This window comes from Macaca mulatta, chromosome 15 (assembly GCF_049350105.2).
Source record: "Macaca mulatta isolate MMU2019108-1 chromosome 15, T2T-MMU8v2.0, whole genome shotgun sequence".
NCBI lineage: Eukaryota > Metazoa > Chordata > Mammalia > Primates > Cercopithecidae > Macaca > Macaca mulatta.
This window is the reverse complement of record NC_133420.1, coordinates 69,863,374-69,887,363: the sequence shown is the minus strand read 5'-3', so window position 1 is coordinate 69,887,363 and position 23,990 is coordinate 69,863,374.

Here is a 23,990-nt window from a genome sequence, read left to right as displayed (position 1 = left end):
TGGTAGAAGTGCAGAAGGATTCACCTTATTCCAGCCCTGCTATTCTGCATGTCCCAGCAAAATGTGGTACAATGTTGGTGAAGAAGTTCAAGAAATTTATAGGAAAGATGTTCATTAGTTTTCAACCTAGTAGGAAATGACGTGGTTCAGATATCCATTTTTTGCGTATTGTTTGGCCACAGGGAAGACTAGCCTCCCTACGTGTTGTGATGAAGTGGGTTAATGCGTAAGACATCCTAGATTCCACAAGATACCTTTCAGGAACTTCTATGGGGAAGGGGCTAGCCCTCACAATGGAAAGTCTTTAGAACTTCCTTTAGGCTTTCTTTTTGCTCATTACTCACAGGCATGATTCTGAGCTTCAATGCCCAGACATTGGGAAAAATTCCATAAATATACTCTTCCATAAAATACGACAGTTTTAAAAACTGTCTTTTGACTTGAAACACAGATGATAAACTTCTTTCTTAACTCACATGGAATTCAACTCACTGGGATGCTATGTTAAGAATAGAAAGATATGTAGATATCAACTGAGACTAATTTATTTGTTGGTAAGGATAATGCATGTATATTATATTAGTGGCAACTAATTTAGTAAAAAAAGTCAGAATTGTAAGAGTTGGCTAAAATGATTTTGTTTTCCTGTTTAATGAGGGTGACACTGAAGCCAAAATTATACACTGAATCAGCTGCTTTGGGGTAGAATGATAACTTCAGAGAAAAATAGTTAAAATGTGATTTTTAAATTGAAAGTTGTGAAAAACTATCTAGTCTTTTCCGGAGTTCTAAGTGGAATTCACTTTTAGTGTTTTTTTCGTAATCACTTCAAGGGTTCAACAGTTCACTCAAATATCTATAATGTAAACATGTCATTAAATATATATATTAATTAACAAAACTGACACTTTAATGATATTAAAATATTTGATTTTTTTTCTTTCCTAAAGTTACAAAACAGACCAAGACGTAAATATAACCTGGATATATTTTTTACAGAAATAATTCTATATATCTCATCTAACTTGATAATATGCAGAAAGAATTCACTCAGATGCTTTCTGCACTGCTTTTTATTACTCATTCTAAAGAAATCAGTCTTGAAATTACTTATGGTATTTATTACACTTCCAAAGAAGATTAAGTACCCAACTCTCTCCAGCTATGCATGGGTATCATGCATTTATTTATGGTCTGTTATGTTTCAACCTGAAAGTATTATTTTTTTGCCTGAAATGATAGTTATACATACTGAAAATATTAGCAAAGGGAGAGCAGTCATGTAGTTCTGTATTCAAAAAATTTACAAATGCATATATTTTATCCAAAATAACAACAACAACAACAACAACAATGAAAAGAAAATAGAGATGTAGTGAAATTAATTCCTATGAATTTCAAATTTTTGGAGTGAGATTTTTTTTCACTGAAAGAAAATGTCAAATGGAGTTGCATTCAACTCTCATCAAAGCCACACACCTCAATGAAATTTTGCATTGATAGAGTGCCTTAGTTTGTCAACTTTCAAAAGTGAAGCATAGGGTCAGGAATTAATCCCTGGGAAAGCCAATCTTTAAAGTTTCATAAAGGTCAAGCAGTTCACCTAAGGTTTGTTTCTTAATAGCAATTCTGAAACATTCTATGGTCAACTTGGTTGATTGCACCATTGGAGACACCCAAAAAAATCTGCCAAAAAGTACGCTATGTTGGTAACTTGTAGATACAACCTGGAAAAAGCAAAACGCTTCCTTTTTTCATGTTTTGTTTCATATAAAACATGTTTCCTACTATGGAAAGATTTGGCATCTGTAGTAATTATGTGTAGGTATTTCAACTGTTAACGTTACACAAACACACACTTACACATGATTTCCTATTTGTCTTTCTATGTGCCTATCTTTGCACGTATATCTGGGATTTTTTTTTTTCCCTAACCTTTACTTGCAATGATGAACAAGTTAAGCATATTATTGCCCAATGGCCCATGAGCTGTTAGGTTTAAGGCAATGATAACAAGAACACAGCAACATCAAAACATATTACTCCCTTTGGCTCCATAACTTCAGGATGATGGAAAAATCTACTAGTATCTCCTTAATTTCTATAAGCTGAAAGGCAATGAAGTTGTCATAGTAGGAACCAATTTGGTACCTGAAAACTAGTCAATCGTTGACCTTTTCACATTATCTTTTATTTCTAAAAACTGGAGAAAACAAATCACATGCTTGCTTATATCTAACTACTTAGTAACTATACAAACATGGACAAGTTTGCCTAGCATCTTTGAATTTCAGGTTCTTCAATTTAGCTGGTAACTCTGTCTAGAAGAATGGGTTAGTAACTATACATTTTAAGATGCTTGTGAAACTTTAGTGAAATAATCTATGTGAAGCACTTAGTAAAGTGCCTGTCGTATAATGTTGCTCAAAGTTGTTCAGTAATAATAGTGACCACAGTGCTGTGAACAATCCTCTGTACTCAATGAGAATATTAATAGGTAAGCTAACACACAGTACTGCATTGATGAATTTGGTTCACACTCTTCCAGAGATCTTACCCAAGTAGAAGATAATAGTACCCTTTTTCATTAAGTCTAGGGTTGCCAGTATTTTCCTCAGTGTCAAAGGAGGCTACTATTTTATTTGAGGAGCACCAAATGAATTAGTTGACTTTTGTTTAAGGTTCATGATGTATGAAAAATATGCACCAAACATTAAAATCACACTCAGTGGAGCTAGCTACCTACACTTAGATAGACATATGGGCATTGATAACTAGTGGAATGAAAAAATGATTCCTTTCTCCCACCTCACACTCATTTCGGGCTACAGACCATAAAAGGGAAAAGCAGGCAGAGAATTCCATGTTTGTTTCAATGATAACCTTTTAAAACATCCCCTATCCCCATTATTATCCTTGTCTATTGTTATTGTTTTTTCTTCGGAGGAAGGAGAAAAATGTAGAATCAAATGCACACATGTTAAATGCAAGTTCTGTTGTAAAGGAGGAAGCTTTTGGCCATGAGAGGCAGAAAGTCCATTGCAAATGGCTTAAAACTTAAGGGAATTAGTTGTTTTTATAAAGCAGTAAGTCCAATGCTAGGTTGGCTATAAAATTAGGCAATTAAGTGGTATAAGAGGTAATCAAGTCTCAGAATTGTATTTCCATATTTTCATGTGCTATCAGTATATTGCCAAGCTTCATTCACTTATGAGATGACATCCCTAAATACCATATTGTGTCACACTAAAATCCAGAGACAAGAATGGAAAGGACTTTTCTTGTTTTTTTTTTTTTTACATTTATATGTGTCTTTAAATATGACAGGAACTATCATAGAAGACCTCCAGAAGGTCACATGGTTTTCTGTGATTCAATCACTGGGAAAGAAAATGACATAATTGGCTTAGGCAAATCGGTATTACCCAATCATATTGAACAGAAACAGATCCAGAAAAATTTCAGGATTTGGGCATCATGGAAGACTTCCAAACACTTGAGGATTAGCACCCCCTTGCATATACTACAGACACATACCTAGTCACATACATAAAAAGCTATTTTTTATTAATAATAGATTAAGATTCAATACTTTATCATTCACATTAAATTATAGTTTTCCACATGCATAGCACAAGTTATAAACATATTTGTTATTAAGATTAAAAAGTTTACATTTAAACATATACTTTCAATTTATCTACTAATGTTTTTGTGATCTATTTCTAAAGCACGTCCACAAATACGAAGTTTCTTGAGTTACTATCATACATTTTTGGACTACTAAGAATCTGTTTTATTTTAAACTTTCCAAATGCAAAAATGATAGCCTCTCTGTTATTTCTAAATCACTCCCTGACGGTTGTTTGGGGAGTACATTTGTTTTTCAGAGCAATATTTCTAATCTATTAACAATCTATGAAAGCAATGTGCTTAGGGATTGTTGTAGTTTCCTAAAATTGAGAAAAGCAATGTATTTAAAAAGTCTTAGGCATAATTTGGTTTAACATATAGAGTTTCCTCATTAAATAAACAACATATTTGTATCTGCTATATAATGTGCACACACACACACAGAGAAAGAGAGACACAAAGAGAGAGAGTCTCAATTTAGAATTAATCAGAAAGATCTGTGAAAGTTGGTACATTGAAGTTATTCTTGGTGGCTGGGCGGGATTTCTAATAGGCATAATAAGAGACCATTCTAAGTATGAAAGACTGCATTAATATAAAAGCATGGAAATGAACAGCAATTTTTGGAGCAGGTTAACTAGAAAGACAAATTTGATTATGTGAACAATGGAATAGGAATATGAGTCATGAAACTTTTTTGAACAGAATACAGGAACTCATGGATATCAAGCTAAGAATGCATTCTATGGCATACTTTATTCTGTGGGTAATGGAGAATCATTGGAGGTGGTGTAACAAGACATAGCCTGTTTATAATAGTCTTCAGGAAGATTAACCTGAAAGTGATGTGTATGATAAAGTGGGGAAGAAACAAAAGTTAGAAAGACCAAGTTACAAGCTCACTTTAATATTTAATTAATCATAGATTTTCTTAAAAGGACTTTTATCAGTTTGAAGCAATAAACAGAATAAATAACCAGGATTAAGGAAAGAATATTTTTAAAAAATTTAACCTAGTTATTGACTGTAGAATGAGAGAGAGGAAAATCTTAAAGCAATTTGATATTTCAAACCTATGTGTCTAAAAAATAATAGTACATCAAACAGTGATACATCATAATGCATAAAAAACATGTAAGAGGAAGAGAGGAAATCAATGCGTCACTGTTTGGACATCATTTTGTGATTCAGTGGGGGAAAAAGTCCAAGTTGGTGTTTATTTTTTGGGAATTCAAAAATATAATGTGGGCTGTAGATCATAAGCTGGATTTGTGACTCTTCTACCCAGATATAGCTGGTGATGCTGTGAGTATAAATAAGATAATTAAATAATAGAATTATTAAATTTTTTTGTATTTAAAAAAAACTTTTTTAGTAGAGGCAGGATCTCACTGTGTTGCCCAGAATCATCTCAAACTCCTGGCCTCAAGGGATCCTTTCACTTAAACCTCCCAAAGTGTTGGGATTATAGATGTGAGTCACTGTTCCTGGTCAAATGACAGGTTTTCAAAAATGGTATGGAAGTACAAGAGACAGACTCTCAAAATGTAAATGGACAGAGAAGAAAGGCACAACAAAGAATAAAGAAGGGTAATAATTCCAGTTTACCCTGGTTCAATGGAAGCTCAGAAAGGAACATTTGAAAAACAAGGCATCGGTCAATAGAGTCATATTCTGCAGGAGTATGAATATGAAGGATGTAAAGCAATTATCTGCACTGGCTTTCATGATGCTGGAGACAGCAGTTAAATAGGAATGGGGTCAGATTACTAAGGTGAATGAACAAAGACAAGTTCAAAATGATGTGACACATTCATCAACTGAAGGGGGAGATGCTGAGATAAAGAATTGGTATCACAGAAAAATCCAAAATTCAATCTAAAGTAAATTATTCAGTGAAAGCTGCTACACATAGATAATACCTGGATAATGCATCAGTATTCAAGTGAAAGTGATTCATCTTCTTCATTTCATATTTTTATTAAAAGTTTCTTAGTCACAAGCCTTTGAAACCTTAATAACCTTTGATTCTTCCTTTTTATTCCACAACCAATTAGGATCAAAGGCAGCATGCTACCTGCAATAGGCCATGCTTTAAATTAGATATGCGTTCAAATTTCAGCTCTAAAATTTAGCAGTTTAAAACCATAATTTAGCCTATCTGGGGTTACTTTCCTCATGTGGGAGATGATGGTAAAAATATCTATCTTTCAATGTTTTTGTGAAGCAATAGTAATGTGTGGGAAGGAACCCATCATAGTATCTTTACTCTCATTCTCTTTAGTTTTTACCTGTGTATCAATGACATCTAAATTGAAATTTCAATTTTAGTTCATGTAATGAATTCAACCTGTTTGAAACTGGATTTAGGGAAATTAGTTAAAAGATGATCTTAATAGTTCTGGTAAAATACAAATTGCTGAGCTAAGTCAGAAATATATCTACTTATTAGATACTTCAATCTGCTTGCCCCATTTGACAACTACTTTTGATATATATCTCGAAATCAATTAATCAGCTAATCTTCCCACATAATATTTTTATAATCTGTTGCACATCTCAATCCCTATAATTTCATTCTGCAATTCTTTATCTAGTTTCTTGCCTCTTTTATAGCCATATATTAAGTACTAATCTAGCCCCACATACACTAAACTTACTTTTGATTACTCAAACTTGCCTTTTTAAATTTTCATATGCCCTTTGTTTCGAATGTCTGTCTTCCTCATCTACCTAGTTAACATTTTTCTCATCTTTCAAAATTTAGGCAAAGTGACATTTTCTAAGAGTATCATCAATCACTCTCTATCCTACCTATGGATAAATGATGTGTTTTATCCTTTTATTGCTTATGCCATCATGTATACTACTCTATTGAAGGCTGTCTTTTATGGTGTTTAGCTGTTTATTTCAGTGTCTTTACATTCTTTAATGGTACTTTATATCCATATTGTTTGACTTCCAATAGATGCTTATTGGATAAAAAAGTATTGATCAACATACATCACATAGTTGGGATTATATAATATGACCCCAACACAAAATAATTTTAAATTATTAAGTGTCTCATATGGTCACAACAGTGAACCTAGCTTTGTAATTCTGATAAGTGACTTTTATGAAGAATTTGAAAAAATTATAAAGGGCCCTTCAAAGTATGAGCAATGTACATAAAGTACTGACAACTAGACTCCTATGAGGAAAGATATAATGAGTTGGTATAGACCAGTTTAGAAAAGAAAAGGATGCTAACCCACTGCAACTATTTGAAGAGATTTATAAAGAGAATTGTATTTTTCTTTTTAGCATCCATCTCCAGAAGAGACAGAATAAGAAAAAAGCTTAAATTATATTAAGAATTTGGATTAGCATTCTGAAGAGACCATTATCTATGCACAGTTAAAAGTAAAATAAGAGTATTTTATTTGTGCCAACTTTTAAAATAAGATGAAAAACCTAGAATTAAGGAATTTGTTCAGAGAGCCTTCAGACCTTTCCTGACTAACATAATAAACATAACATAGAAGATAAGAATTCAAGGATATGTTAATGTATACTGTGTTTGTTCCTTTTCAGTCATATTGTAAGCAGATTACTTTGTGCATATAACCAAAAACACTCAACAAATAAGAATATTATGCCCATATTAAGGGTACTAGTCTCAGTTTAATTATCTACTTATAAAATAGACAGCAATTAACTCCACAGGCTCTAAGCACACAACAGGATTTGTAAAAAATAATGAATACTTTTAGAAACCAGAGTATAAACCCAAGTACAATATAGTATTTTTAAACGGAATTTCTTTATTGTGTGAACAAATATTTCATGCACTGAAAAATAATCAAATGCAAAAGGGACCGCAATAAATTATGTTTCCTTCCCACTGCTATTCAATTTTCTTCTCCAACAGCATACCTGTAGGATGAAGTGCAATTTCCTTAGTGTTGGATAGAAAGCGTCATTATAGACTTGTGTCTGCCCACTTTTCTAACTCATACTAGTTTAATATATATTATCTCTCTAGGAATATGCACACCCCCCACACACACATCTGCACTTATTTTTTGGCTTCATAAAATATCTCAGAGATAATTGGATATCAGAACATATTGATATGACTCATTCTAAAAAATGACTGTTATTCCATTTTACAATTGTACAATAATTTATACTACCAATCACTTTCATTTATGTTACAGGCTTTCTCAGACCATAATGTAAAGGAGAGAATCCTCTCCATTTCTATTGGTATAATCTGATGAACAAATGAACATATGAATAAAGATCATTTACTCAGAGCATGTAACTCATTTTGAATATTTGTTTTTCAGTAAGATCCACAAGAAAGCACAGAAGAGTTCCTTATGAATGATTACATTTTGGGCACCTACCAGATTATTCTAAAGTAATGGGTGTGCCTAAGTAAATTTTAGCCTAAATACTTCCATGCACTATAAAATATTCAGAACATTCCGCTGTGGGATCTCTGAAAGATGTTTAGAAGTTAAAGTATAATATAATACTAGAAGGATATTGAGCATATTCAGGACCTGTTGGATAGATAAAACCTTAGTAAGAATTCCTGCAGTATCCTGGGAGGAGGCAGAAAATGGCAGCTGAGATTCCTCTCTTTTCCCCACATCACCAGAGAGGACCAGAGTAATAGAACTTTGATAAATGTCATCTTCCAGGGCTACAGGGAAGACTGTCACCACGGGACCATGATTATAGTCCATTGTCCCTGTCTGGAGAATTAAGAGGGAGGTTCTCCAATGTCAGGAACAACCACTTACTCTCTATGCTCTGAAATCTATTCTCTTTATCTTGTTCACCATCTCTTTCGCTTTACTTGTTCTGTAAACTCCACTGTAAGTTGTGTTTGATGAAACTTAACCATAAGCTGGAAGTTTAAGAGTGGGAATCAATAGTGATATTGCTTAAGAACAGTACATAAAGCAAACAGGGATGAAGCAACTCAGAAAAGGCAAGAGTGAGTGCTGTTTTCCTATGACCCAGTTCACTAGAAACCTCTCTGCTATACTGGAGCTTTCTTCTTTGTCTTCCTAGATCTGATCTGTGAATGTTTTATGGTCTCCAATTTTTTTATGCTCAGTTCTATGGGTCCATCAATTACTAAGTCCACTTCTGCTATATTAAGTATATAATTAGTAGGAAATACAGTGAAGGTGAAGAGACCCATGGTTTACAAATACCTGCAATCCTTGACCTCAGAAGTAGAAAGATAGAAATAACTCAATATCTAGGCTTTTATTGAAAACACCTGGGTAACATACAGAAGTTTCACTAAAAGGAACAACTGACTTGAATTTTCATGCCTCCATCATGAGAGTAATAGTCTAGAACAAAGATAGTCAGATCTACTGAGAGGGCACTGAAAAGCATATCATCCTGCTCATGGCAAGAGGACCTATGCCTTTGATGTCCATGTCCCAGGCACAGCATACACAGGGTTCAGACAGAATTTGCCAAAGAACAAAAACACAGATGATAAATGGAACAAAGGTATATATTTGAATTAACACCATTTATAAATGGGCAGTGGTTCCTTCCAGAACGTTGAGAATTTACTCTTCAGGGAAAAAGATTTAAAGTAATGTCTGTGAGAGGAAGAGAGACTTAGGATAGGTAGAACATAAATCAATGAATGCCTAATAAATGTAAATGGAAGTGGAGGTAGAGTTTTAGCCTTTTAGGCCAGCTGTTTAGGTACTAGAAGTTTAATAAAGCAAAGAATATCATGACAGCCTAGATGTCATCAGTGATGAAAACAGGCAACTCCTCTTGTGTAACTGATGACCTAAAAAGTAATTAAAAGAATAAAATATCAGGTGATGATACATGTAGAATTCTTCATTCTAGTGTTCTGAAGTAGAGCTAAACAAGAGTGTGCAATTAGAGAGCCTGTGTCTGTCTGGGTAAGGTTTGTGGCCAGGAGTTTTGGCTGGGCCTTGGGTTTTCTAAGGATGGGCAGAAAGAGCATTATCGAAGTGGGAAGAAGCTCTGGGTAGATATCATAGATTCAAAATTATGCCAATTCCCAGGCAAACGCAAATACAAAGAAATGCAGTCCTTGGGTCAAAAGGAAGTAGAATGTAAGAAGTATAGGCAGGAAATGGAGTACAAGATGGGTGGAGGCAAATGGCTTAGTCTGTAAGTCTTTACTGAAGAAGGTGAAGGATGAGGCAAGTTTCTATACAAATTCAAAAACCTGGGAGCTGGAGAGATAAAAAGGACTTTTTTTTCCTCAAATTTTGGAAACACAAATTTTGTAACCAAGTACATCAATTTTTCTAAGAAATAGTTTATTTTTTTTCCTTTCTCATTTTCCACTTTTCTCCTTTCCATTATGTCCTACTTAGTTCTTTAGAAATGAAATTGCAGGCTGGGCGCTGTGGCTCACGCATGTAATCCCAGCACTTTGGGAGGCCGAGGTAGGCAGATCACCTGAGGGCAGTAGTTCGAGACCAGCTTGGCTAACATGGTGAAACCCCCGTCTGTACTAAAAGTACAAAAATTAGCTGGGCGTGGTGGCATATGCCTGTAATCCCTGCTACTCAGGAGGCTGAGGCAGAAGTGGGAGGCAGAGATTTCAGTGAGCTGAGATTGTGCGACTATACTCCAGTCTGGGTGACAGAGCAAGACTCTGTCTCAAAAAAGTAATATTAGAAATGAAATTACAGTTTTTTACTTTCTTTTCATCAGACACTCCTTAAAGGACAAGTTCATCCAACTACAGGCTTAGAAGGTTCAGAGCAGAACTCTCACTCACCAGGAAGTTGCTTCCAGAGACAACAGCTAATTTACAATCCAAAGTGTGCCTGCTATGAGATTTCCTCCTACCTGCAGAGTTTTCAGTTACCTTCACAACTTATCTATGCCATGAAGATGCCAATCTGACTGCCCGATAAACAAGGCATCAAAGTAAGTATGCACATCCCCCACCTGCCCACTTCCACCCCCTACCCCTTTAAAAGTGCCTGCTTTATGCTCCAAAAGTGAAGCTATACCCTTAAGACAGGAAGCCTATACTTCTTCCTCTAAACTATAATTGGAATAAAAAGTAACTTTCTTTATACCAGACCTCACTCTTTTTTTTTTTTTTTTTTTTTTTAGGGGCAAGAATACATTTTTATTGAAGAGCTTATAGTACTGTGTCCCATTTCTTGTTCATTTGACCATCTCCCTGCTCTTCTGTGAGCTCTGTGACAGCAAAAACCCCACTCTTTTTTTTTTTTTTAATGGGTGTTTCTTCCCTGCTTAGCAGAATGCCTAGCACCTTGTAGGCATTCACTTATGGCAAGGCACACAGAGTGGAACTGCTGTGATAATCACTCACTCTTCAGGTATTGGAGATACACTCAACACACTTTAATTATAAATCAATTTACATGCATTTAATTTTAAGTGTTAATACTATAATTATTTGTTTCTGAGTTCTGATGTTCACTGCACTATGAATTTTAGGGAGATGCTCACATACCAGTGAATTTCAGGGGATTTAGCAGTCAGAAGAGTGGATGCCTAGCACTATTTCCAGGTTGCTGTCACCTTTTTTTTTTTTTTACTTATTATTTATTATTATTATACTTTAAGTTCTAGGGTACATGTGCATAACGTGCAGGTTTGTTACATATGTATGCTTGTGCCATGTTGCTGTGCTGCACCCATCAACTCGTCAGCACCCATCAACTCGTCATTTACATCAGGTATAACTCCCAATGCAATCCCTCCCCCCTCCCCCCTCCCCATGATAGGCCCCGGTGTGTGATGTTCCCCTTCCCGAGTCCAAGTGATCTCATTGTTCAGTTCCCACCTATGAATGAGAACATGTGGTGTTTGGTTTTCTGTTCTTGTGATAGTTTGCTGAGAATGATGGTTTCCAGCTGCATCCATGTCCCTACAAAGGACACAAACTCATCCTTTTTTATGGCTGCATAGTATTCCATGGTGTATATGTGCCACATTTTCTTAATCCAGTCTGTCACTGATGGACATTTGGGTTGATTCCAAGTCTTTGCTATTGTGAATAGTGCTGCAATAAACATACGTGTGCATGTGTCTTTATAGCAGCATGATTTATAATCCTTTGGGTATATACCCAGTAATGGGATGGCTGGGTCATATGGTACTATGACAATCGTGTTTATTCTGCAAGAAGCAAGCAAGTGAACTTGTGCTTCTGTTACAATTTTGGTGGCCCATACAAGGAGTGCTGCATGTCCTGGGTGATCTAAGCCTGTTAGTCTGGTTCCACTACAAGGTAAGGTGTAGGGTTGCCTGTGAATGCCAGCTGCTCAAGGCTAGTGGACCTCACAATGGGAATGTCAGGGAACTTCCTAGCAGCTTCCAGACATATTTTTGCTCTGAGGGACTCTCCCAGCAAAGATGTCTGCTGCCTCCAACACTTTGCTGATACAAAGGAAGTTGCCTCTGAAAAAGCCAGCAAACTTTTAAACTGGGTAAATTGGTAAGAAGGCCCAACTACCCTCTGCCTTTTTTGGAGTGTTGCTAGGGTTCTGCTGTATTTAAGACTTGGCTGCTAGTGACACCATTTGAGCATTTTATGCATTTATATTTGTTTGTATGTGCGGCACCATACAAGTTTGGCTTGACTTGGACTCAGTTGACTCTGAAACCATTTTCAACTGGGGAGGGGGATTCAGAGCCTCACCCAGACGTCTTGACTGGGGACTCGTTTGGAAATACGCTATTAGTTTGCATGATGAATAAACGACTTTTTGTGTGGGTCCTGATCCTTTTCTTTACTCTCTACCTCCAATTTCATCTTCCTGACTCTGTGGGAAAGCTATCCTCCTGGTTTACTGAGACTTTCCCTGAGGGAAGATAACTGAGACTGGTTGGGGGAGCTATATTGCACTGTATGGTGGCTGGAAGGTTCCTGAGTTTCCTTTTGGTCATTTTACCTTTGTTTTCTTTCTCACAATTCACTTGTAAAACCTGGCTCCTATACAGAGACCTGCCAGGCTATGTCTTTCTCTTCTTATCTGCCTGCTTTAAATCTGCTGTTATTAAGCTGCTGGTACTAAGACAGGACTCATTATTCATGGTCTAACTAGAATGTAAACATTAGAAACTTGTTTGGAACTGAAGGAAAAGAATGACAAAAAGAGTTTTGTTTCTTTTTTTAAAACCACCATAGAAACTGCTTTACCCAAGTTTTAGTGCACAGCTTTCATTGGATTATATGTTAAGGCAAAGTTAGACATGTAGATATCTAATTTTATCAAAGAATACTGCTTATTCAGCTATCTTTTATAAAGTGGTTAGTTTGCATATTTATTTTGATGAATGAGACTAATTAGATATTATTAGTTCAATGAAAGTACCTAAATCTTCTGAGTTATTGACAAAATGCCCATGTGTTTTACTTTAAGGTTCTTCCTTAAACAAACACCTAATGTTCACAGGCTTTAAAGATGGTTAACAAGGAAATAACTTTAAATAATTACCATCTTTGGGTAATATCTCAGTTTTCAGAAATAATCTAAATAAACAATTAAAATGGGAAAATTCAGTACACATAAGTGAAATAAATGCTTTTAAGTAAACTTTTTGCATAATGTAAAATCTTAAAATCATTTTTGGATGCTTACTGAATGCCTGGGTCATTTTCAATTGATAAAGGGTTAGTATATGGGAAACACATTTCAAAAATTGTGGAATGGCTCTTATTTATAAAATGCTAATATCTGATAGGCAGTTTAGGATTTCTTTCTTCTTAGGTTTACATAAAATATGCCAAAGAAGATGTGTCCATATTGAAAAAAAGAATAATTTTGTCTAATTCAAAAGTTGGAAATACTGGCTATTTGTCCTGGCTAAAATCTGACACTAAAAGAATTTTTAAAGATTTTTTTCCTCTGGGAACTCTGTAGTTAATTTCTAATTCAAATTTCTTTATTAATTTAATTAACTTTATTAAAGTTGACATATGGGCTATATGTGTACAAATATTGTTTTAAAGCCCCTTCTCTTTCTGTAAAAACTTCTCAGTCAATGGAATTTTGATTCCCTGTTTACTCCTGTCTGTTCCTCCTTCCTCTTGTATCCAATCTTTTTCTGCACCCTACCAGATCTACTTCCATCTATTTGTCTGTTTATGTGTTGTGTGTAATATTTCAATATCAAAATGCATGAATCAATTAATTGGCTTAAAAGCCAAAATCAATTAATTGGGTTAAAAATAATAAGTGCTTAAATCAAATATATTTGCTCAGAAAAACATACACACTTTAGTGCCTTTAAGTCATGCGACTCTAATAAACTTTGAAAAATAAAGATGGTTTAAAGATTACTGAAAAAATAAAAACATCTTCAAAATTTAGGCATTTGGTCTAAGGTAGGTCAGATACTGTTTGTTAGATGCTTTCAGGTCATAAACTGCTTCTATGACTTTTAATTATTTGACTTCACTGTTTTATAGCCACTAGATTCTAGATAAGGCCTGAGGATGTATGGAGTTAGCTGGGTTTCCTGGCTAAACTGGGAAGAGTCAGACATTGTAGCTCCTTCCTTGTCCTGGTCTCTACAACCTGATACATGGTTAAAAGTGCCTACTTTACCAGGTATTTTACCAAAAATAAAAGTTTCTAAGAGTTAACATTGTAACATGTAATTGAGACTACTGGAGAAACAGTTTTATAAGCAAGGTGTACAAGGAAAGTAGAATGCATTTTGTTAAAAGGTTCTAAGAAGGCATGGTAATGTAATTTTTGTTAAAAGGAATGTAATTCTGTGTAGCTCAGAAGTTCTTAAAGATTGTCTTAATCTAGAAGAGTAACAAGAAAAATCTGAAGATTTAAACAATTTGTAAAATATTTGTGAAAGGTTAATCTTGTAAAACATATTCTGTGGGTGTGACAAAGTTGGCTAAAATTTGCAGAAGACTATTTAGTTTCTCTGTAACATATATGCTAGAATAAAAGCACATTGACGTGGGGTCAGAATCTGGACCCATGTGTCTGAATAACAGGGTTTTCTTAGAGAGTTGATCTGCTGGGTAACAGAAAATTATAAAGGGTTATAGGTTTATGGTAATCTTATCTTACAGTTAAACTAATTAGGATTTGATAGATTTGCTTATAAGGGTTTTTGTTTTGTTTTTAGAATTGGCTTTAACATTAATAGCACAATAATGCAAAGTTAAAATTTGGCTTTCTCTTTTGAGCAAGATTTTCATGTAATATTAAAAGTTAACGAAAGACTTTTGTTTGCCATTTGAATAAATGACAGAAAAAGAGGGTAGATAGATAAATAAATTCAGTTGGCTTCATGCTGTCATTATTGGGTTTTGTTTGAAAAGTTGAGTTCATCCTGTATAAATGAGTAAAGATTTTTTCCCTTTTACTTATAGTTACCTGGGATTTTATTTTGTAATGTCAAGCGTTTAAACCTTTGCTATTTGACAAACTTTCCAAAGACAAATACTAAATTAAGCCTTTTTAAAATTTTTAATCTGGTTAGCGCTTTAGATATTAGGTCCCCCAAGGTCCAAAAGAGACATATTTGGCTTATTTGGTGTATTACAACCACATGAGAAACATTGTGAAATCTGAAATTGTGTTTAACTTTTTTTGAATTATATTCATGTAAGTGGAACTTTTGTTTTGTTTTTCGGTTTTTGTTTTGTTTTGTTGTTTGAGACAGGGTCTGACTCTGTTACCCATACTGGAGTGCAGTGGCACGACCTTGGCTCACTGCAACCTCCAGCTCCCAGGCTCAAAAAATATTCCCAATCTCCAATCCACCAATCCTCCAATCCACTTCAGCCTCCCAAGTAGCTGGGACTACAGGCATGCACCACCAGGCCAAGCTTATATATATATACATATATATGTATGTGTATGTATGTGTGTGTATATATATGTGTATATTTTTATAGATGCTGGGTTTCACCATGTTGCCCAGGCTGCTCATGAATTCCTGAACTCAAGCGATCTGCCCATCTTGGCCTCTCAAAGTCCTGGAATTATGGGTGTGAGCCACTGTGCCTGGCCCATACAAATATGTTATTAGAATGGGTTCCAACATTTTATAAAATTCCTATAATTCTCATAAGACTCAGTATATTTTGTGATAGTTATGATTATTAAGTTAAATTGTTATATGCCACAGAGATGACCAGACTTTAACTATGACTATTCTCAGAATTTTGCTATCCATAATTGTGATTTTACTGTGTTTCTTTTCAAAGGCAGTTTTATAATCAGCTATAGGACTCTAACAGGTGCCGTTGAATGAAAATTCTGATCACTTTGGAGATTGTGACATTATAATAGAGGAAAAACTTCCACAACTTCCATAGAGAGCTAACGTGTTCATGAATATCAAGCAGAAGAGGAGTTATTACATAGCCTGAACTAATGGAAGATAAAAATAATCTTTTTGTGACTTCTTATTTGAAACATTGTTAATTCTTTTGTTTTCCAGAGTTCAGAAAAATCTTTATTTCTTATGAGTTATTTTCAGCCCTTAACAATTTGGTCAAGTACATTCCTGTAAGCAAAATTTGGAGCATATTTCTTTCTCTCTCCCTAATTTCCCCAAAATTTGAAAACTATTTGTTAGTATACTTAATTTATGGCAGTACACTTATTTGCATAAGGTCAATAAGAATCTGCTTTCTTTTGTAACAGGATGTCATTGGAGACTTTGGTTATTTTACCAATGCTTTGACTGGAATGGCATAATTTCCTTTATAAACAGACTGCTTTAAAGGAACAAAATTGACTTATAGAGCCAATTAAAAGCCCTTGGAAAAACACTGGCCTTATACTTTGTCTACACTGACTTTGTACTGGGTTTCCTAATCAGTGGTGAGTAAAGAATATTACTTTCTGACAGGCCCAGGAACCCCAAGTTATCCTGGGACCTCAAGATGGGAAAAATTTACTCAATCCACACAAGTATTTGCAGGCACAGGTAAATCCATAGCTGAGCTCAAGGCTTTAAAAAGTTTAAACTGAAATTACTTTTGTAACAAAGTTCCAGCAAAGCCAATTTTAAAACGGCCTATATGACAAATAATCATTCTTGCTGTACTTTATGAATAATAATGCTAAAACTTATTTTGCAAATCAATTTGTCCTACTCTGATTTGTCTACCACCTTCTTCTACTCTTATTTGCTACCACCTTCTTCCTCTGTAACTGAAGATGTTTTGAGTCTAACATTTGAATAAATTGTGCCCCACATTAGCCTGTGTTCTCTTTTTCCATAGAAATGAATCTTATTAAAAATCTGTTTGCCTTCATCACATGCACATGCCTAGCCCACCTGCAATGCCACCTCCTGGGTGGGATGCAGCTATTTAAAATGATACATTCTCAGGAACTAGACAGGGCTGATGACCACCTTCATGACTATTTATAGCTCTTCCTGTAGCCTTTTTAAAACATATTTAGAAAACCTGTCAAAGTTTGAAGTGGAGAAGCTGCATAATTAAGACTGTTGTCTGTACATCACAGATAATTTGGGAAACGTCTCAGATAGACCTGTGAGATATTCACCAACAAATCAAAGCTATGTCTGACTCTGCATTGTTGCTGGATCAATGCATAACATCATGGTTCACATCAGAATCATCCTGGTGATGGAAGCTGCTTATAACTTTGGACTTAGTTGCAAAAATAGGAATACTTCTCTGCTGTGGGTTTTACTGATATTGCACCCTCTGTATGGGGATGCACGATAGGTTTTCCCAGAGACTTATAGACCTCACATCATAATTCTCCAACAGATACCATGTGTAAGTCTGGGTACTTGTGAATATTTCCAACTCCGACTAAATCAATTTCATTATTACCCCTATTGACCATGTCCCCTTTCAGCTAGAAGTAGCCAAAATAAATATGACATCCAAATCCCACAGAAATGAAATGGAACTTGGCAGCGGGGAATTGTAACTCAGTACCTCCATTCTTCTAAGAGATGGTTTAATTATACTTCTGTCTCTCTCTTCTTTTCTCTTTCCTCCTTTTTCCTACTTCCCACTTAGTTCTTTAGAAATGCAATTATAGTCTTTTATCTGCTCTTTGCCAGATGATCCCTACAGGACAAGTTCATCTAACTATGGGCTTAGAAGCTCCATAGTAGACCTCCACCTACCAGAAGGATGCTTTGAGAGATAACAGTAGATTTATAACCCCAAGTATGCCTGTTATGAGACTTTCTCTCAGTAGGAGAGTTTTCAGTCACTTTTACCACCTATTTCTGCACATGAAGATGCCAACTTGACTGCCAGATGGGTAAGGTACCAAACTGAGCACATGGACCCCCCACCTGCTCACATCTGCCCCTGTGTATGTCCCCATTTCTGCTCCAAAAGTGAGGCCGCACCCCTGAGGCAGGAAGCCTGTACTTCTCCCAATGTATCTTTGGAATAAAAAAAATCACTTTCTTTATACCAGACCTCACTCTTTTTAATTGTGCTCTGTAAGTGTTAAGCAACTAAACCTGAGTTTTAGTAACTGAACAATTTGAAGACTTTAGATATAGGTAATAAAGGGATAAATGACCATTGTGATGAGAATGGGTCTGCTCAGTTGTGAGAAAGGAATATGCCATAATAGGACTCTGTGAGGCTTGTGCAATAAGGCATAGCTTTGTGTGACTCAGAGAAGAGGATTGGCTAGGAGGAAAGTGACCTAAGCTCCTCTTCCCGGGATGCTTCTGTTGGCTTAAGAAGAGAGACAAAGACTTTCAAGAACAAGTTATATTTTAGATATTACCCAATGGGATCTTGGTATGTGGAGAGATTGATTAGGCTACATGGTAAGTATTCTTTGGAAATATAAACAGAGGCCCTTGGTTCACCCTGTGTCTTATTCTGTTCATTCTTCCTTTAAGGTTTAGGATCTTCAGAGTCTTTTTTTTTTCTTTCTTTCTCTTTCTTTCTTTCTTTCTTTCTTTCTTTCTTTCTTTCTTTCTTTCTTTCTTTCTTTCTTTCTTTTCTTCTTTCTTTTTCTTTCTCTCTCTCTTTCTTTCTTTCTTTTCTTCTTTCTTTCTTTCTGCTCTTATTTTTTTTTGCTTTAAGAGATTTAACATTTACTCTACTGAGTATACATTTAATATGAAATCACAAATATTGGTCAAAACTCAAATAGGTCGTATTGCTGAGGAGGTAAAAGTAGGGGCTGACAGGTGGGGTGTGGAATGTGACTACTGAGACAGCTCCCCAGTTGCCTGGGCTATGGTACATTACAGAACATGTTCTTCAGAACTAGTACAATCTGCACAATGGGATATTTGACCAGTCTATTATTCTTCTAGATGCTGGATAGCTTTTGAATGAGGTTAGAGAGAGCTGAGAAAGGTGAATTGAAATAGATGCCTAAAATTGAATTCTAAAATATGATGAAAGGGAAAGAAATGTTTGAGTCTTTATGAATTTGAGAAAAATCAAAACTTTAAGAAATGTTTGATACCAACGTGAAAGATAATATTTTTTAATAAATTATAAACTTAGGAAGTTATACTTTTGAGAAATCTTAGTTCAGATGCTGAAGTTAATAATAAAGTTGAGGACAGTTTAAAGTTGAGGAAACATGTGTAAGAACTCAGTGGGATATAATAAATCCAGTTGATAAAAAGTGTTAATGGCCTAGTCTGAGACAAGGGTTAACTTACCTGGATGACATTGTGGTAGAAAGAAGAGTTTTGGAATGATTGAATAAGTGCCTGTGGATGGATATAAAGCTATTGAAAAATAAATTAGATAGTAAGTGCGGAATATGCAACATGAATAGTTTTGAGGGACTCCATTTCCAGATTTTGAACTTTCATTAACAATGTTTTTAAAACTGTCTTAGAACTGGCCTTCATTCACATTATAGGTTTTTGCCCTTGGTACACAAAGGCACAATACACAATACACCACCTACCCCAGATCTTATAATGTTACATTGACTGGGATGTAAAATCCTTTTGGTGACAAGGGGATAATGTTCCAGCGTAGCAATGATTTGGGGGAAGCTTCCATTAATGACTTTTCAAGCCACTGTAAACAAGAGAGCTTACAGATTTTGTCCGTTTATATATTTTTCTTTAAGGGTGAAGCTTACTTCTTATTTCTGTAGTTCCAGCTACTCGGGAGGCTGAGGCAGGAGACTAGCGTGAACCTGGGAGGCGGAGCTTCCCGGGAGCTGAGATCGCGCCACTGCACTCCAGCCTGGGTGACAGAGCGAGACTCCATCTCAAAAAACAAACCAACAAATAAAAAACAACAACCAAAAAACCCCAAGCAACTTTATTGAAGTACGATTTGCATACAGAAGGCTGTATATTTACTCTATACAACTTATGGTCTTAGGAGACAGGCATATATCCATGAAACCATCATCACAATTGATACCGTAAATGTATTCATCACATTCAAAAGCTTCCTCCATCTCCTTTTGCTTTTTGTTCCCCATTTGTGATAAGAGCACCTAACATAAGATCTACCCACTTAGCAAATGTTTAAGTATATAATATAATATGTACTGCTAATCACTTTTTCCATGATGTACAGTAGGTCTCCAGAACTTACCTAACTTGCATAAATGAAACTTTGTGCCCTTTGACCAACACCTCATATTTTCTCTTCCTGCAGCCTGTGGTTTTGACTATATATATGTAATATACATATACATATATATATATGAGAGATCAAGCAGTATATGCCTTACTGCATCTGACATTTCATTTAGGATAATATTATCCAGGTTTATCAACAAAGATGCTAAACAAGAAAGCATGTAAAAATACACATCTCATTGCTATAAGTAAACAAAAACAAACATGTGATATTGTAATGCATTAATGGTAGCACTTAAAATCACTTAACACGAGTAAATAAATTTAAAAGACAAAAGTAGTAGGTATAACTATAACCATAAAAATTTGTTAATGGAAACAAGATATAGAAATAACTACAATCTAACAACAATTACATGAGGGGGAGTAAAGTGTAGAGTTCCTGTATACAATTGATGTTAAATTGATACCAGCTTAAAACAGACTGTTACAACTATAAAAAGTTTAATGCAAGCCACATTGTAACCACAAAAATTATACAGTAGATATACAAAAGATAAAGAAAAAAAATGACAGCACACCAATACAAAACATCATCAAATCATAAAGAAAGAAAACTAGACAAGAGAGGAAAGAGGAAAACACAAAACAGAAAGAAAACATTTACGGAAGTGACAAAAGTAAGTTTCTGCTTATTAATAATTAATTTGAATGAAAATAGAGTAAATTTCCCAACCAAAAATCACATGGAGGCTGAATGAAGTAAAAAACAATACCTAATTAATGCCATTTACAAGAAACTCACTTTAGATTTAAGGACACAAATAGGTTGAAAGTGAAGGGATAGAAAAAGATATTCCATGCAAATGGTAACCAAAAAAGAGCAGACGGGGCTATACTTAACATCAGACAAGTGGAACTGAAATCAAAAAAGTACTGAATTCCTAACAACAGAAGCTGTAGAATCCACTTACTTTGGTTCTTTTAAACCAATAACTCATAATGGGGGATGATTTTGCTCCTCAGGGAACATTTGGAAACATTCTTGGAGACATTTTTTGTTGTCATAAGTGTGTGTATATGTGCATGTGAGGAGGGCGAGGGAGTGCTCATGGCATCTAGTAGGTGGAGACCAGGGATGCTGCTAAACATATTATAATGCACAGTCCTCCCTTCCCTAGGATGTCAGTAGTACAGAAGTTGAGAAACACTGTTTTAAATGTAAATGGAATACTTTTTGAAATATTGCATTTTTCAAAAAGCAATACATAAAATCATCATAAATTAATTTGTTATTCTAGTAAAAGTAAGTACTTTATTGCATGTTATAAAATGTTTAATATATTCTATCTTTTATTTCAAAATAAACTCATTTAAACTTGAGATATAAAGCAGGTATCAGCTTAATGATATGAGGAGAATGAAGGTTGTCACTCTCTTTTCCTGGAATAATAATTTTCCTTTAGAGAGTATAATGGCTCACTGCCTCTTCCCTATCAGCAATTTGTTCAAATGTTTTATTTTTAATAAGGTCCTCCCCAACCACAGTATTGAAAACTATAATCTATCCTTCCACCCACTCACTCCTATCTCCCTTCTCTGCTTTATTTTTCCATTTTATTTATGACCATCTAACATAAGGCCTATTTTACTATTTTATTGTTTTACTTATTTTCTTCCTCCTACTAACATTAGCTCCATTACAGTAGAGATAGTCACTTGTTTTTTGTTTTTGTTTTGTTTTTTTTTTTTTCCAAAGTTGCATTCCCCACAACTAAAAAATACTTGGCACAAAGCAGGTACTCAACAAATATTGCAACTGATTTTTGTTTGCTGCTTTTGTATGATGTCATGAATTAACTTAAAAATTAGTAACAGTAACATATCCTAAAAATTCTCCAAATGCTTGGAAAATAGACAACATATTTCTAAATAGCCACTGTGCCAAAGAAATTTATTGAATGAATAAAATGAATGAAAAATTCTATTTCAAAGGGAAGAAAGCTTTTTAAAAAATTGTAAACAGCTGTTGGATTATAGAAGACAGTGAATAGGAAAAGGACATGGGAGGAATATAAAGATTATGGACTTTCTCTTTCATGTTATTGATGGAGTAAGGCTGAGCTTGATAGCTAGCTTGATAGCTAGTAGATGCTACTCAGAATTTTAGACTATCCAGTCAAACTGGACCTGCTAAGGACTGAATAGTGAATAACAAATGATCTAGTGCTTATGAACAGGCCTAACAGAAAGGACAGACTCTGAAATGAAGAGAAACATTGGTGATAATATAGGGTTAAGGGATAGCTCTGGAGAGAATTACTGAATGTTTCACTTTAGCAGGTAAGTCACATGGTTTTAATTGATACTTAAAGTTAAAATATATCCAAATTTCAGCGCTTGTCATAAACTATTTTGTATAGTGAACAGGAAATATACGGCCCCTGTGCTGACAAGGTTGTGAATAACAGACCAGACCATACAGTAACAGGTTTATTGATAACCAGGCTATTATACGGAAAGAGGTAGCTCTATAACAAGTATTCCAGAATTGATTGATAAGGGGAAAAGCTTTAGGACAAGCCAGGTGACAAAGGAATTTCATTCGTAATGGAGTAAAAACTTAAAATTTGGAAATACTTGACAGTGTGTGATGGCCCACTCAGAATAATTTGTGCAATCTATTATCCAGTAAAGGAGACCCATTTGCATACAGCTTCCTGCTTTGACATTTCACACAACCAAGCTGGTTAAGTAAGTCACACTTCTTTGTGTGGAGTCATTGATGTGACTGAAGAGGCTGCCAAGGTCACTTTTCCTGGGAGACTCTCATTGTTTGATTGATTGTTTGATGGATTTATTCATTCAATCAACAGACATTAATTAGAAACCTATTCTGTACCTCTCAATAGTGTGTCAATGCTTAAGCACCATGACGTTAAATTTAGTCAAAGTTGGATCCAAATCACAGCTCTTACATTTAACAACTGAGTTCTTTGAAAATGAGTTAACTTCTGCATCTTGGTTTCAACATCAATAAAGGGGAGTGAATCATAGCTACCACATATCCTCTTGGAAGGTTTTTCTTCTTTTATTGGCATTGAATAATTTATTAGTAGATCTTTTTATTTTTCTTAAAAAAGAGTCTATATTAGCTAACTAGTGCATTTTTTTCCTTTCTTTAAATTAAATTGTATTTATTTTAAGTTCCAGGATACATAGGTAGGTTTCTTACACAGGTAAATGTGCCATGGTGGTTTGCTGCACCTATCAATCCATCACCTAGGTATTAAGCCCCACATGAAGTTTTAAGGGGGATATTGTATATACATTTTGCACACCCTGAGCCCAGTAAATGCATCAATACTGTTTTGTTCTGTTTCACTAAAAGAATTAGAGATACTAGGGAGAGTCCTGGGGACCACTCCACAAGTGACCCATAGGTAGGGCTCAAAAACATTTTTAAGAACTTAAGTGCTCTCACTGAAAGTTAAGACATCTTTAAGTTCAGTGTGAAATACTAAGAGCTGAGCATGGTGAACACATGTTTGATTAAAGAGGATATGTTGTGTGTTTTTGAAGTCTGTGACAAAAGGGAAATCTTCACAAGGTAAGGTGTGTGGCTATATTAGATAAAGTGAGTTGAGACTCTTCCTTGTTGAGGAAGTGATCATTCATGAGCAAAGCCACATGTTAGCTAGTCACCACTGTAAGCCTCTGAACAATAGAACAGTTCCTCTCGTGCCAGCTGGCTATTTCCATTTTGGGGCTATATATTCTCTATGGTGTCTACCTGT